Raw genomic sequence first — 17,990 nt, 5'->3', positions numbered from 1 at the left:
TTTGTTCCCTCGATTGTGAGGAATATTATTCCCATGTTAGACTTGGCTAGATTTTCATTTATTATTGAGAATAATGAATGTTCTATTCTTAGAGATAATATTCTTTATGGACGTGGTACTTTAAATAATGGTCTGTATAAATGTGACATAATTACTTCAGATTGAACAAACTAATAAAAGAAAAGGATGATGAAAATCTCACTTCATTGTGGCACTGCAGTCTCCATTTAGTAGACATGGAGAGAGGGCTGCAAATTTGCTAGGAATGGTACACACAGATGTATGTGGACCAATGTCTACGCAAGCCAGGGGTGGATTTTCATACTTCATTACTTTCATGGATAATAGATCTAGATTCGGATATGTGTTTGATGAAACACAAGTCTGAAGCCTTTGAAAAGTTCAAAGAGTACTAAGTATGAAGTGGAGAAACAAACCAAACATAGTATTATAATTCTTCGATTAGATCGAGGTGGTGAATACTTGAATGGAGAGTTTCTGGATTATCTCAAAGTAAATGGTATAGTCCTCCCAGTGGACGCCTCCAGATTGGTATCTGAAAGGAGAAATCGAACTTTGTTAGACATAGTTCGGTCCATGATGAGCTATGCAAATCTTCCAGTATTTCTATGGGGTTATGCATTGGAAACCTCAGCATATTTACTGAATAAGGTGCCTTCCAAATCTGTTCCTCAAACTCCGTATGAGATATGGAAAGAAAGGAAACCGAGTCTTAAACATGTTAAGATTTGGGATGTCCAGCTTATGTCAAGTAAGTTGACCGAGATAAGCTGGAATATCGATCCGTAAAATATAGTTTTGTGGGATATCCTAAAGAGACTTTAGGGTATTACTTTTACACCGATCATCGGATGTTTGTATCCAGACATGCTACCTTCTTGGAAAATGAGTTTATCCTTGAAGGAAACAGTGGGAGCAAAATTGAACTTGATGAAGTTTAAAAAGCACAAACTACTACGGATCAAGTGGAAACACCTGTTCTGACTGAACAACCTTCTGTGGAACAGCCCATTCGTAGGTCAGGGAGAGTGTCTCGCCAACCTGAGAGGTAATATGGCCTTGTCATTGAGAATGACAATGAGTTGTCGATCATTGATGATGACGACCCTGTGACCTATACTGAGGCTATGAGTAGTGTTGACTCAGAGAAATGGCATAGTGCCATGAAATCCGGAATGAAATCTATGTATACGAGATATAAAAGAATGATTATAGCAGATGGCCAGGTGAAGACCTTTAAGGCCAGGCTTTTGGGAAAAGGATTCAAACAAAGGCAATGGATTGACTTTGATGAAACCTTTTACCTGTAGCCCTGTTAAAATCAGTTCGGATTTTTCTTGTGATTGCTGCTTACTACGACTATGAGATCTGGCAATTAGCCAGATGGTTTTCTTTCCAAGAGAAATGAAAACCTAGTGTGTAAGCTGCTGCGAACCATATGTGGTTTAAAGCAAGCTTCTCGTAGATGGAACATCCGTTTTGATGAGACAATCAAAGAGTTTGATTTTATGAAAAACGTAGATGAACCATGTGTCTACAAAAGGGTTAGTGGGAGCGCGATAACATTTCTTGTGTTGTATTAAAATAGAGTTGACACACATAACAACATAGTAGACCCACTCACAAAGCTACTTTATGAAAGTCACTTTGATCGTCATAAAGACAAGATGGGTATTAGATACCAGAGTGATTGGCTTTAGTACAAGTGGGAGATTGAAAGGAATATGTCCTAAGTCCAATCATGTATTAGGATTTAGGAATAACTTTTTATGTAATCTGTTTTGATTTCATTGATATTAATAAAAGACTTGTTTTGTTTTTATTACGGGCTCTATCTATTTAAGTATTTAAATAAGATATACCATAGTTTAGAGTAAAGCTTTTATGGATTATGATGAGATCATAATAGTGAGACCTAAAAGATGATAACTCTAAACTTAAATAGTTCCTGGTCCTAGGATTACTAACTGGTAATTAATAATCCGTAAAGATCGGTACATACTATGCTTGCTTTATTATGAAGAATGTCTGTTCTCATAGACATTTGTGTGGTGACACTATAACTAGTATGTAGGTACTTATTATAGAATAAGTTCACTGAACATGACTCGCATAACTGAATAACTGATGGAGTTCACTCACGTGTCAGCAGTTGTTCACATAGTGATAGTTGTACAAGTATCCTTAGACTTGAGGTCATCATTGTAATAACCCCAATTTTTGAGAAATTTTGAAACCCTTATGAATAGTGTTTTTGCTGAACGAGAAAACTTTTCATGCCACGCTATGTAGGGGTTCTGTTATTGATCTTATGGGATATTATTAGTACTCTATGTGGTATATAAGTGTATGTAAAGATCGTCAGAATCCAATTCCGAACACTTTGATTTTTCCGGAAATCCACAAGATACGGAGAGAATTGAGTATAAGGTAACAGGATAAAAAGGATTGAAATTAAAGGATTATAGGAGAGGATCATAAAAGGAATATAATATATTGAGAAAGGTTAAGGGAACCTAAGTAATAAGATCCCGGTATGATCCCTCAAATGATAAACGAGAACGAAAGATAAGCGAACCGTAAAACAAATAAGTGACCAAGAGACAAGCTTGTACAAGAAGCCAGGGATTGTGACATCATCAAACCACAAGGTGTGGACAAGTGGGAGCATTATGACATGTGCAAGGTGACACAAGCATGACAAAGAAGGGAAGGAAGTGTGGTTGAATTATAACCACACAAAATCAAGGTTAATTAAGTCATTAACCAAAAACAACACAAAAATCAACCAACCAAGCAAATCATTTCATTTTCATCAAACAAAACACAAAAAAATCTCTTTCTTCCCAAGCTAGCTCTCGGCCCATTTCTTAAAATTTGAAGATCCAAGCTCCACCACTTACTATTTAGCAAGGTAATTATCTAAGCTTCCCCATGGATAGTTACATACTTCCTATAAGTTTAAGCTTCTAATTCCAAGCCAATCTTTTTCTATAAATCAAGGAAGAAGATGGTGAATAGTAACCTTCAAGAAATAACTTTAGTTTTCTTGAATTTTTATGAAAGATTAAGGTTATACAAGCAAGGATCAAGGTTCTTTAGGCATTCAAAGCTCTTGGGTTGTGTTAAAAAGCTTCAAGGAAGGTATAATCTCTTAACCAAGCTTTGTTATTGAATGTTAAGAGCATAATATGAGTATTTTAGTTCATGAGAGGCTTGATGGTTGTGTATGTAGAGATTAGTGAGTTTTGGGATGTTGTTGGATTGGTAAATGTTGTTGTTTTGATTAAAAGAACTTAAGTATGGTTAAAGTTAAGCTTAGGCATAAGTATGAATGTTAAACTTGAATTGGTTGGGGCTGTTATGATGTGGTTTGGATGGATGTTGGTTGTATGATTGATTTGAGGTTGAATTGTGATGGTGTTTGAATGGTTTAAATTTGGGAAATCGCGTAAACATAGCCGTCGTAACGTCCGATTTTCTTTAGACTGTTTTTGTGCATAACATTAGGACCCGAGAACCCCCTGCTAGATTATGACCATTGCCATGTCTAGATAGCTCGTGTTACAAGCTTCGTTTTGATATGTAGTTCGTTCGATTCCGATGCACGGTTTAGGAGAAACGACCGTTTCAAGTAACGGCGTTTCGCGAACGAAACATTTCCCCTCGCCTTACTTTGAAACATAGGTTAAAGACCAAAAAGGGTTAATTAATGTATGAAACAATTATGGTAAGAGTGTTAGGCAGTTGGTAAGACACTCGCGAAGGAATCGCCTTAAAATTCGTAATGGTTAATTTATTAAAAATGGTGGAGCCGAGGGTACTCGAGTGACTTAAGAAAATCAGTAAGCGCAAAACAAGCGTTAGAGTCTAAGTTAGTTAAAGTATAGATTTACAAGTGACTTTGGTTTAATTCCAACTTACTTGTTGTTTATAGGTTACCAGACTCGTCCCGAGCCATTCGTAACCCCCAGTCGCCCAGGCAAGTTTTCTACCCGTTATACTGTTGTTGTGATGAATATATGTATATGCATTATCTTGCGATAGATGCATGTTGGTTAATTAGCAAATGTTGCGATATATTGAAGCATGCTGATATGGTATATATATGCATGCCTGTTTCGTATTCTTGATTTATATATCTGTTGGTTCAAATGCTTATTCGTTGCATAATACCTATGCTAGAGATAAGCGGTATTTGCGTATACCCTTAGTATAGGGACCCAAAGGTGGAAATATTTTCTAAAACCGGGAGTCGAGGATCCCGAGTAGATTTTGTATATATGGATATATATATATACTTATATATATATATATGGTCATAGTTTTCAAAACTATTAATCGAATAAGGTTTATTCGATTACTTTAACTTTATTTTATTATTGAATATTATTTCGAATATTATTCGAAGGCGTATGACTCCTTTATATTAAATGAATATTATTTTGAATATTCATTCGAGGACTTATGACTCCTTTTATTTTATTAATGAATATTATTTTAAATATTCATTCGAGGACTTATGACTCCTTTTATTTATTTATCTGAATATTATTTGAATATTCATTCGAGGGCTTATGACTCAGTTTATATTATTTAATGAATATTATTGAATATTTATTTGAGGATCTATGACTCCGATTATTTGCTGAGGTATATTCTTATTTTATTAAAGAATAAGGTGTCAATAATCAAACTTATTTTCGATTATTCAAATAAAGATAGTACTTTCATATAAGTATATCTTTGGTTATTTAATACTCGTTTCAAGTATAAGTTTTAATACTTCTACTTCAATTATTTTTATAAAGATTATTCTTTATGGGAATATTATTTAAATAATAATATTCAGATATTCCTTTCATATTGGGACTGATTTATTTTATAAATCAGCATTACTCCAAACATTCTTAAAAATGTTTTCGAGTCTTCAAAATGAATTTAAAAAGGGTAGAGCGGATCCCAAAACTTGTTTTCAAATTCAAGATCTTCCATTTTAAGGGGACTTGAATACTCGCTCAAAAATCTAAGGGATCCGGCTCTATGGTGTATTTTATATTCGCAACAAGGTTGCAGTTTTGGTAAATGAATTGATTACTTACCCAACGTTCGGGAAGTAAGTCCATCTATTGAGTCGGCATAAGCAACATGGGCTCAGTGGGCGTCCATGATAGTGTAAGTGGCTCAGTGGGAGTCCATCAAATGCATAAGTGGCTGAGTGGCAGTCCAGCATAAGGTCCTAATGCGACCAGGGTGATGACCAGTGGGGAATTCGTCCATCTACTAGTAGAAAAGGTTACTTATTGGTATCTTTGTCTGATCAGCAAGATATCAGGTTTATGCCAAGGTTTTCTCCTTTCCAAATTCATTGGATATTGCAACTCTGTTTATAATTTTCATAACAGAGGTTTTCAAGGAGTGTATGAAATGTATATATATAGGTGTATATATATATCGGGATTTAATGAAGTATCTCGTAACTTCATTATTTATAATGATATTCAAAGATTGAATCTATTCAAATCTTGTCTTGTAGTCTCATCTATGTGATGAACTTTTGAACTGATTATAACTTGAACGGTGGTAGTTCAATTAATATTTGGAAAAGATATAAGTATATTGGGGTATCTTGTAACTTCATCTTTTAAACTTATATCTAGTATATGATTATCTTATGCATGACAAAGATTTTCAGAAAAACGTTGAGACAAGGTTAGATATATGAGATCACCTTGCAACGATATTTTTATACAGTTATAAACTGGAACTCTGTGTATATTATGCATGGAAGAGGACTTCCAAGATTTTGAAAAGTATATATATATATATATACTGAATATTTTGCGACTTCATCGCATTAAGATATCAACTTGGTTCATTTCTTTTGACCAAGACTTTCATGAGTACTAAGAGAAGGCTCATATACTATTAATCATTATACATATTATTTTGGTGGGCTTGCTGCTCACCCTTGCTTTCTTCTTTCATCATACAACAACAGATAGAAAGGATGAACAGGACCAAGCTCCCGATTTGCAAGCGATTAGGAGACGTTCCGCAGTTTTCTAGAAGCATTGATGCCGCCGTAGCTGAGGTAGGAACTACCAATAGGCTAGGCTTTCAACTTCTAATGTACCAGATTTATGTATAATTATGAATTGTATAATTTAATCGAACACAAAAGTATCAAAGTAGCCCGTAAGGATTGACTCAGTTGGTAAGAGATGGGATAACATATAATAATATTATTTTTTTATAAATTTTAAATATATAAATAAAACAAGTTTAATTATTTCTTTTTTTGAAAGGAAGTTTAATTAATTATGTTTTATATTAGTGGAAATAAAAAATATATTTAATAAAAAGATATTTATTATAATATTATAACATTTTTATATTTATATCAATATTTTAAACTAAATAATTATAAAATAAAAATGAGTAATTATTATGAACATTACTTACATATAAAATAAAATTTATGACTAAAACATATCTTAATATATTAAAATTTTTATAAATTTAGTTAACAATAAAATCATTTTATTAGACTGTGACATCCCGTATTTTCAGAATTATTATTATTATTATTTGAACATATATATATGTGCTTTTATGATTTAGAAGGAATAAAATGGTGGATATTTTATTTCTGTTTGACGAGTTGGTGTTATTAAATGGTAAGGTGATAATTGTTAAGTGTTATATCGATCCTTGTTAATTTCTGAAAATATTTACTTTAATGTATTATTTTTAAAAGTAATCTGAAAGCCGATCTTATTGATATCGATAAATTGAAATTGTTTTGTAATATCCGGAAAATATCGTGCAATTATTTTTATCAATAAAGAATTATTATGTGATTATTATGGGAATTTTGGTGAATTATTCGATGATTGATATTTATATTTGGGTGTGTATATGTGATAAAGTGTAAGTAATTTTGATTTTTAATATGTCCAGAATAAAGTATAGATAATTATAGTATTTTTCTGGAAATTTTTGGATTGTTATATGATTTTATAAGGATTTATAGATTTAATAATTATTTTCTGAGTAATTATCAAACTATTTTATAAAGCCGGGAATCGTCCAACTTCAACTATTTTTGCGTTTTGACAACCCGGAACTCTTCGTAAAACTCATTCCTAACCTAATTTGATTATTCTGAGCATTTTTCGTGCTTTGACTTTTTCAATCTAGATTACTGTTTGATCTATGCGCGTCCCGACACAAAATTTTCAATACGATAATCATTTTGGTAAATTAATAAAACTCGTATTCTCGAGATAACGGGATATTTTACATATTTTCTCATAAGGTGTTTTATAAGAAGCTCAGTTTTGATAATTATCAAAATCTGGTATTAAATTGTATCATTTTTATAGTTACTTAGCGGCTAAGTAATTTTTTTTGGATCCGATATATAAGTATAAATTCAGTATTAAATTTCAGAATGTTTCAAAAATCATGAAACTTATATTTTATTAGTATTTGAATATTTCGAGAATTTTAAAATTATTTCAGAAATTTTTCGGGTTATATTTACCAACTGCTCTACCACGCGCTGAAGAGAAGAATTGAACACTAATAGACAAACAAGAGTTGAATGGGCCCCCTACCCTATCCACGTTTGTTCGTTAAATCTTAAAATACGGATATGACGCGCGATTTATAAATATTTTAAAAATTATAAAAATTTTATTTTATTAGTTTTTAAATATTCCGAAAATTTTAGAAATATTTCCGTTTCATAAAATTTATTGGACGGGCCCCTATCGGGACGTCAAACCCCACAAAAACTGTATTTTTATTTTTATAAAATCGTGGGACTTCCAAATATTTTATATAATGCATTTTTGAAATATTCATAATTTTTAAAAAAAAATAATATAAATTTTATGTTTATTTGATTAAATATTATTCCCCGCTAATTATTAATTTTGAGACTAATTGATTTGTTATTCCCTAACAATACAACAAGAATTACAGAAGGGGGATTGACTGTAATTCTGGCTCCTTTTGAGATTTATGAAAAATAGTTCTAACTCAATTTATATCTAACTGTTTGATTTGCAAAGTGCAGAATGAAGAGTTAAGTAAATCAAACACAAGGTAATAAAAACTTAGGTCTTTCAAACTTTCTGGTGGATTTGAATGTATCCACCAGATATATATATATATATATATATATATATATATATATCGAGTGAGAACCTTGTGAAGCTTGAATAGCTCACAGTTGCTTACAAATATGAACAACTAAACTTACAGAGAAATGCTACAGGATTCAGCTTACAAATATTTCTCTGAGAATGTATTTGCTTAGTCTAGTTAGTTGTTCTACTTGCTACACTTGGTTTATATATCACCAAGTTTACATAGTAATAAGACAAGATAATAAAACAAAACCTATCAAGTCTTGAAAGGAATATGTCCTAAGTCCAATCATGTATTTGGATTTAGGAATAACTTTTTATGTAATATGTTTTGATTTCATTGATATTAATAAAAGACTTGTTTTATTTTTATTACGGGCTCTATCTATTTAAGTGTTTAAATAAGATATACCATAGTTTAGAGTAAAGCTTTTATGGATTATGATGAGATCATAATAGTGAGACCTAAAAGATGATAACTCTAAACTTAAATAGTTCCTGGTCATAGGATTACTAACTGGTATTTAATAATCCGTAAAGATCGGTACATACTATGCTTGCTTCATTATGAAGGATGTCTGTTCTCATAGACATTTGTGTGGTGACACTATAGCTAGTATGTAGGTGCTTATTATAGAATAAGTTCACTGAACATGACTCGCACAGCTGAACAACTGATGGAGTTCACTCACGTGTCAGCAGTTGTTCACATAGTGATAGTTGTACAAGTATCCTTAGACTTGAGGTCATCATAGTCATCCTGTGTACACTGAACTATGCTTTGGTTTAGTTCTTAGTCTCCAGGGACAATAATTAGGGCTTTACTGGGTATAGGAATTTGTACACGAAGATAGTGTATGATCAATAAAGGATCTACACCTTCCAGTGAAGGAAGAGAATGTTCAAGGCTGATCCACTTATGCTAAGTTCAGGAATCTCTGGCCAGAGTGAATGAAATTAGAAAGGAGTTTCTAATTTGCATAGAACTAAGCATAGTAAATGGTAAGCAAGTGATTAAATTAGATAGGCTTGACACAAGATCCATGCCTTGTATTTAATCAGGACATTGTAGGGTAGAAAGAGTTTATTGTACGGTAACTATTCACTGAATAAGTTCTTGGTATTTTAAGCAGTGAATTCGTATTATCCGGATAGTCGCGATATGCTGAGAAGTATCCCTCACGATGTAGAATAAATATGATTAATTAATTAATCATATTTAATAAATTAGAGAATTTATATAAATAATGATAAAATAGTTTTATTATTATTTATTTCTACTACCGGCTTAATATTGAACGTACAGGGTCACACCATAAAAAGAGAATGATTTAATGGTGGAGGAATTAATTAATAATGGCTGATAATTATTTATTTATGAAATAAATAATTAATTGGCAAATTTAATAATTGATTAAATGAGATTTAATTGATTATAAATTAATTAAGAAAAGTTCTTAATATTATTAATTAAGAATTTAATTTTTGGAAATTAAATCAAGAGAGAGAATTATTTCTAAAGTGTTTAGAAAAAGGATTAATAATTAAAAGGTGTTTTAATTATTAATGAGAATAATAAATGGGTTAATAATAATAATATTTTATGGGAAAATTTCAGCTGAAAATTTTGCCTATAAATATACTATTATAAACCCTATTTTTATTCTAATTCTAACCCAAAAGTTTTTAGAAAACCTAATTCTCTCCACCTCCTCCTCCTCCTTAATGTCGTTTTCTTGGTGGATACCGGTGGAGTGCTTCACGTTTGAGGAGCAGCTGCTAAGGATCTCCGATCGTTGCTCTTGGATCGCTATTAAAGGTTAATAATCGATTCATATATTTTAATCACGATTTATATGCTTTTATTTGGATTTTATATGTGTAAAAGTATTTTACCATACCTCCGCTGCGATTAAAAATCCAACAATGGTATCAGAGCATAGGTTGTATGCATATAGATCTGTGATAAAAATTTCAGAATTTTATGTGCTTGTATGAATAAATTATGATTTTTACAAGTTATATTATGGATTAATTTTGTCTGATGAGAAATCATTTCTCAGAATAATTTTGAATGTTGATCTGGGTTCTTCAAGTGTTGTAGATCGTCTCGGTATTTTTTTCATAATTTTATGATGTATAGATTTTTTATTATGAATTTTTGAAGTTGTATCATTAATAATTCGTAATTAGATAAGTATATATATATATATATATTCAATTATGTATATATATTTGTGTTGTTTTTGTTGTACTGTTGAATGCATTAAAGTAAAGAAAGGTACAGAGAAGACAGACACGGCGATCGTGAAGAAGCTGTCAGGCGGCTGCTGCAGGCGCGTGTGGCGCGCGCGGGGGGGGGGGGGGGGGGCGTGGGGGTATCGCGCATTCCGGGAATGCGTTACACCCTGTGGCGCATTCGCGGAATGCGTTACACCTTTTAATGGCTTAAAAGGGTTGTAACGCATCACCGGAATGCGTTACAGAGCTGTAACGCGTTCCTGTAATGCGTTACAGCCCATCTGTTATTTTTAAATTTGATTTTTTGGGAGTTTCGTAACTCCGTTTTGGGCGTGCAATATATCGTTGGATTCGTTTTTCCGAGACGGATCTAATGGAGTGATCAAATTTTAGTTTATATAAAAGTTTTGAACTGTTTATATTTCCGAAAGTGTTTTAAAGCTGTTTTTTAACTGTTTTAACTGCTTTTAAATGCTTCATGTGATACATAGAGATGTATAATGCTTAGACCAATATGCTAGATGATGTAACATGCCTACCTTCATGTTTATTCATGTTGATATATGTGTTATATGCTTAGTTTATCATGCGATGATAGATTTAGGTGAACTTAAATTAACATAAGGCGTTTGTTAGACAACCTAGTATAGTGAAATTGTTTCATAACCTAAATAATAATATTATGAATACAATCATGAGATTCTTGTGTTTATGAAACACGTAATTGAATATGAATTTTCGATATGAGAGAAAGGATGATTCTGTCAACAACAGATTTCTATCTGTAAGAAAGGGTTATTAAGTGACGTCTCTTGACAATGCTCCACCCGATCTGGGAATCATCTGATTATTGATTTGAAATATTTAATTTAAAATAAAGAATCTCTTTATAATATGATTATGATTGTAACGTAATATAATCCCTCTAAATTAAATAATATCAAGTAGTAATTGGCCAATGACACAACGGGCTTGTGTCGGTCATAGCCTTCCAACATGATAGAAAAATAGTTCTTATTTTTGAATCATTGTCGGTTCATGCTACAGCCGAGGGCTTTGATTTCAAAATAAGAAATACTTGTCTATTATATAGAGATGTGTACATTGAATTAGAATTTAAAGGTCGGTACGTGCCACAGCCGTGGGCCGTTGGGGACTGATTCAATTGTACGGAATGTTGGGTTAGACTTGACTTAGAATATTGAGTTTGTCGTGCCACAGCCGTGACTCAATTATTCAAGAGGCTAAAGTTTGATTAGGGAATAACATAAGATGTAATTGACAAGAGTTGTCTGCCTATTGAACATTACATGGCGGTTCGTGCTACAGCCGGGGTTGTGTAATGGAATGTAGGATCCCTATTCCCACTAGCATTATGAATGCTTAATTTTTTATGTAGGGGGTTGAATAAATTAGGTAAACTAGTGGGAGCCACTTATGAATAAAGACCCGATTCATATAGTGTTTTTTAAAATGAAATTGAATATTTGCTAAGTGTTGTTATGTGTTTATCATTAACAGATTTACTATATTATGTCTTCTGCACTATCACTCAAGAGCATACTAGATGCTCACAAATTAACTGGTCCTAATTATGCTGACTGGCTTCGAAACTTGAGAATTGTTCTCAGGATTGAGAAGCTGGAATACGTGATTGACTCACCTAAGCCTACTGAACCTGCTAGTGATGCACATAATGATGAACATGTTGTGTATCGTAAGTGGGTAGATGATGCAAATGTTGCTCAATGCATCATGCTAGCTTCCATGAACATTGAGCTACAGAAGCAACATGAGCATATGGATGCTCACACTATCCTCATGCATCTACAAGAGTTGTATGATGTGGCAGGGAGGACAGCTCGATATGAGATATCGAAGGAGCTGTTCGGTTGTAGGATGTCCGAGGGATCATCTGTGAATGACCATGTACTTAAGATGATCAATTTGATTGAACGTGTTGGACAACTTGGTTTTGCCATGGATGGGGAGCTGAGCCAAGACTTGGTCTTGTAATCGCTTCCGAGTTCGTTCTCGCAGTTTGTTGTGAACTTTCACATGAATAAGTTGGATGTCAGCCTGCCTAAACTCCACAACATGTTGAAGACTGCGAAATCGAATTTTCCCCCTAAGAAGAGTTCTGTTCTTCTAATTGGTGAAGGTTCCAATCCTAAGAAAAGGAAGAGGAACCCTTCCAAGAAGAAGAAAGTATGTGAGAAAATGCCAGTTCCACCAAAAGCTGAAGACCCCAAGAGCAAAGTTGTTTGCTTTCACTGTAACAAGGTGGGGCACTGGAAGAGGAACTGCAAGGTATACCTTGCAGAATTGAAGAAGAAGAAGGGTAGTGAGACTACCGCTTCTGATTCAGGTATGTTCATGATAGAAGTGAATATGCCATTAAATCAAATTTCTACTTGGATATTAGATACCGCCCGTGGTTCTCATATCTGCAATTTGTTGCAGGGACTAAGGAGAAGTAGGACTCTTGAGGAAGAGGAGGTGATTCTACTGATGGGAAATGGAGCAAGAGTTGCTGCTGAAGATGTAGAATCATTTCATTTACATATGCCTACGGGCAAGACTATTGTTTTTTAAATAATTGTTATTTTGTTCCCTCGATTGTGAGGAATATTATTCCCATGTTAGACTTGGCTAGATTTTCATTTATTATTGAGAATAATGAATGTTCTATTCTTAGAGATAATATTCTTTATGGACGTGGTACTTTAAATAATGGTCTGTATAAATGTGACATAATTTACTTCAGATTGAACAAACTAATAAAAGAAAAGGGATGATGAAAATCTCACTTCATTGTGGCACTGCAGTCTCCATTTAGTAGACATGGAGAGAGGGCTGCAAATTTGCTAGGAATGGTACACACAGATGTATGTGGACCAATGTCTACGCAAGCCAGGGGTGGATTTTCATACTTCATTACTTTCATGGATAATAGATCTAGATTCGGATATGTGTTTGATGAAACACAAGTCTGAAGCCTTTGAAAAGTTCAAAGAGTATAAGTATGAAGTGGAGAAACAAACCAAACATAGTATTATAATTCTTCGATTAGATCGAGGTGGTGAATACTTGAATGGAGAGTTTCTGGATTATCTCAAAGTAAATGGTATAGTCTCCCAGTGGACGCCTCCAGATTGGTATCTGAAAGGAGAAATCGAACTTTGTTAGACATAGTTCGGTCCATGATGAGCTATGCAAATCTTCCAGTATTTCTATGGGGTTATGCATTGGAAACCTCAGCATATTTACTGAATAAGGTGCCTTCCAAATTTGTTCCTCAAACTCCGTATGAGATATGGAAAGAAAGGAAACCGAGTCTTAAACATGTTAAGATTTGGGGATGTCCAGCTTATGTCAAGTAAGTTGACCGAGATAAGCTGGAATATCGATCCGTAAAATATAGTTTTGTGGGATATCCTAAAGAGACTTTAGGGTATTACTTTTACACCGATCATCGGATGTTTGTATCCAGACATGCTACCTTCTTGGAAAATGAGTTTATCCTTGAAGGAAACAGTGGGAGCAAAATTGAACTTGATGAAGTTTAAAAAGCACAAACTACTACGGATCAAGTGGAAACACCTGTTCTGACTGAACAACCTTCTGTGGAACAGCCCATTCGTAGGTCAGGGAGAGTGTCTCGCCAACCTGAGAGGTAATATGGCCTTGTCATTGAGAATGACAATGAGTTGTCGATCATTGATGATGACGACCCTGTGACCTATACTGAGGCTATGAGTAGTGTTGACTCAGAGAAATGGCATAGTGCCATGAAATCCGGAATGAAATCTATGTATACGAGATATAAAAGAATGATTATAGCAGATGGCCAGGTGAAGACCTTTAAGGCCAGGCTTTTGGGAAAAGGATTCAAACAAAGGCAATGGATTGACTTTGATGAAACCTTTTACCTGTAGCCCTGTTAAAATCAGTTCGGATTTTTCTTGTGATTGCTGCTTACTACGACTATGAGATCTGGCAATTAGCCAGATGGTTTTCTTTCCAAGAGAAATGAAAACCTAGTGTGTAAGCTGCTGCGAACCATATGTGGTTTAAAGCAAGCTTCTCGTAGATGGAACATCCGTTTTGATGAGACAATCAAAGAGTTTGATTTTATGAAAAACGTAGATGAACCATGTGTCTACAAAAGGGTTAGTGGGAGCGCGATAACATTTCTTGTGTTGTATTAAAATAGAGTTGACATACATAACAACATAGCAGACCCACTCACAAAGCTACTTTATGAAAGTCACTTTGATCGTCATAAAGACAAGATGGGTATTAGATACCAGAGTGATTGGCTTTAGTACAAGTGGGAGATTGAAAGGAATATGTCCTAAGTCCAATCATGTATTAGGATTTAGGAATAACTTTTTATGTAATCTGTTTTGATTTCATTGATATTAATAAAAGACTTGTTTTGTTTTTATTACGGGCTCTATCTATTTAAGTATTTAAATAAGATATACCATAGTTTAGAGTAAAGCTTTTATGGATTATGATGAGATCATAATAGTGAGACCTAAAAGATGATAACTCTAAACTTAAATAGTTCCTGGTCCTAGGATTACTAACTGGTAATTAATAATCCGTAAAGATCGGTACATACTATGCTTGCTTTATTATGAAGAATGTCTGTTCTCATAGACATTTGTGTGGTGACACTATAACTAGTATGTAGGTACTTATTATAGAATAAGTTCACTGAACATGACTCGCATAACTGAATAACTGATGGAGTTCACTCACGTGTCAGCAGTTGTTCACATAGTGATAGTTGTACAAGTATCCTTAGACTTGAGGTCATCATTGTAATAACCCCAATTTTTGAGAAATTTTGAAACCCTTATGAATAGTGTTTTTGCTGAACGAGAAAACTTTTTATGCCACGCTATGTAGGTGATCTTATGGGATATTATTAGTACTCTATGTGGTATATAAGTGTATGTAAAGATCGTCAGAATCCAATTCCGAACACTTTGATTTTTCCCGGAAATCCACAAGATACGGAGAGAATTGAGTATAAGGTAACAGGATAAAAAGGATTGAAATTAAAGGATTATAGGAGAGGATCATAAAAGGAATATAATATATTGAGAAAGGTTAAGGGAACCTAAGTAATAAGATCCCGGGTATGATCCCTCAAACGATAAACGAGAACGAAAGATAAGCGAACCGTAAAACAAATAAGTGACCAAGAGACAAGCTTGTACAAGAAGCCAGGGATTGTGACATCATCAAACCACAAGGTGTGGACAAGTGGGAGCATTATGACATGTGCAAGGTGACACAAGCATGACAAAGAAGGGAAGGAAGTGTGGTTGAATTATAACCACACAAAATCAAGGTTAATTAAGTCATTAACCAAAAACAACACAAAAATCAACCAACCAAGCAAATCATTTCATTTTCATCAAACAAAACACAAAAAAATCTCTTTCTTCCCAAGCTAGCTCTCGGCCCATTTCTTAAAATTTGAAGATCCAAGCTCCACCACTTACTATTTAGCAAGGTAATTATCTAAGCTTCCCCATGGATAGTTACATACTTCCTATAAGTTTAAGCTTCTAATTCCAAGCCAATCTTTTTCTATAAATCAAGGAAGAAGATGGTGAATAGTAACCTTCAAGAAATAACTTTAGTTTTCTTGAATTTTTATGAAAGATTAAGGTTATACAAGCAAGGATCAAGGTTCTTTAGGCATTCAAAGCTCTTGGGTTGTGTTAAAAAGCTTCAAGGAAGGTATAATCTCTTAACCAAGCTTTGTTATTGAATGTTAAGAGCATAATATGAGTATTTTAGTTCATGAGAGGCTTGATGGTTGTGTATGTAGAGATTAGTGAGTTTTGGGATGTTGTTGGATTGGTAAATGTTGTTGTTTTGATTAAAAGAACTTAAGTATGGTTAAAGTTAAGCTTAGGCATAAGTATGAATGTTAAACTTGAATTGGTTGGGGCTGTTATGATGTGGTTTGGATGGATGTTGGTTGTATGATTGATTTGAGGTTGAATTGTGATGGTGTTTGAATGGTTTAAATTTGGGAAATCGCGTAAACATAGCCGTCGTAACGCCCGATTTTCTTTAGACTGTTTTTGTGCATAACATTAGGACCCGAGAACCCCCTGCTAGATTATGACCATTGCCATGTCTAGATAGCTCGTGTTACAAGCTTCGTTTTGATATGTAGTTCGTTCGATTCCGATGCACGGTTTAGGAGAAACGACCGTTTCAAGTAACGGCGTTTCGCGAACGAAACATTTCCCCTCGCCTTACTTTGAAACATAGGTTAAAGACCAAAAAGGGTTAATTAATGTATGAAACAATTATGGTAAGAGTGTTAGGCAGTTGGTAAGACACTCGCGAAGGAATCGCCTTAAAATTCGTAATGGTTAATTTATTAAAAATGGTGGAGCCGAGGGTACTCGAGTGACTTAAGAAAATCAGTAAGCGCAAAACAAGCGTTAGAGTCTAAGTTAGTTAAAGTATAGATTTACAAGTGACTTTGGTTTAATTCCAACTTACTTGTTGTTTATAGGTTACCAGACTCGTCCCGAGCCATTCGTAACCCCCAGTCGCCCAGGCAAGTTTTCTACCCGTTATACTGTTGTTGTGATGAATATATGTATATGCATTATCTTGCGATAGATGCATGTTGGTTAATTAGCAAATGTTGCGATATATTGAAGCATGCTGATATGGTATATATATGCATGCCTGTTTCGTATTCTTGATTTATATATCTGTTGGTTCAAATGCTTATTCGTTGCATAATACCTATGCTAGAGATAAGCGGTATTTGCGTATACCCTTAGTATAGGGACCCAAAGGTGGAAATATTTTCTAAAACCGGGAGTCGAGGATCCCGAGTAGATTTTGTATATATGGATATATATATATACTTATATATATATATATGGTCATAGTTTTCAAAACTATTAATCGAATAAGGTTTATTCGATTACTTTAACTTTATTTTATTATTGAATATTATTTCGAATATTATTCGAAGGCGTATGACTCCTTTATATTAAATGAATATTATTTTGAATATTCATTCGAGGACTAATGACTCCTTTTATTTTATTAATGAATATTATTTTAAATATTCATTCGAGGACTTATGACTCCTTTTATTTATTTATCTGAATATTATTTGAATATTCATTCGAGGGCTTATGACTCAGTTTATATTATTTAATGAATATTATTGAATATTTATTTGAGGATCTATGACTCCGATTATTTGCTGAGGTATATTCTTTATTTTATTAAAGAATAAGGTGTCAATAATCAAACTTATTTTCGATTATTCAAATAAAGATAGTACTTTCATATAAGTATATCTTTGATTATTTAATACTCGTTTCAAGTATAAGTTTTAATACTTCTACTTCAATTATTTTTATAAAGATTATTCTTTATGGGAATATTATTTAAATAATAATATTCAGATATTCCTTTCATATTGGGACTGATTTATTTTATAAATCAGCATTACTCCAAACATTCTTAAAAATGTTTTCGAGTCTTCAAAATGAATTTAAAAAG

Source organism: Apium graveolens, chromosome 6, assembly GCF_009905375.1.
Source record: "Apium graveolens cultivar Ventura chromosome 6, ASM990537v1, whole genome shotgun sequence".
In the NCBI taxonomy this organism is placed as follows: domain Eukaryota; kingdom Viridiplantae; phylum Streptophyta; class Magnoliopsida; order Apiales; family Apiaceae; genus Apium; species Apium graveolens.
Note: the sequence above shows the minus strand (reverse complement) of the source record.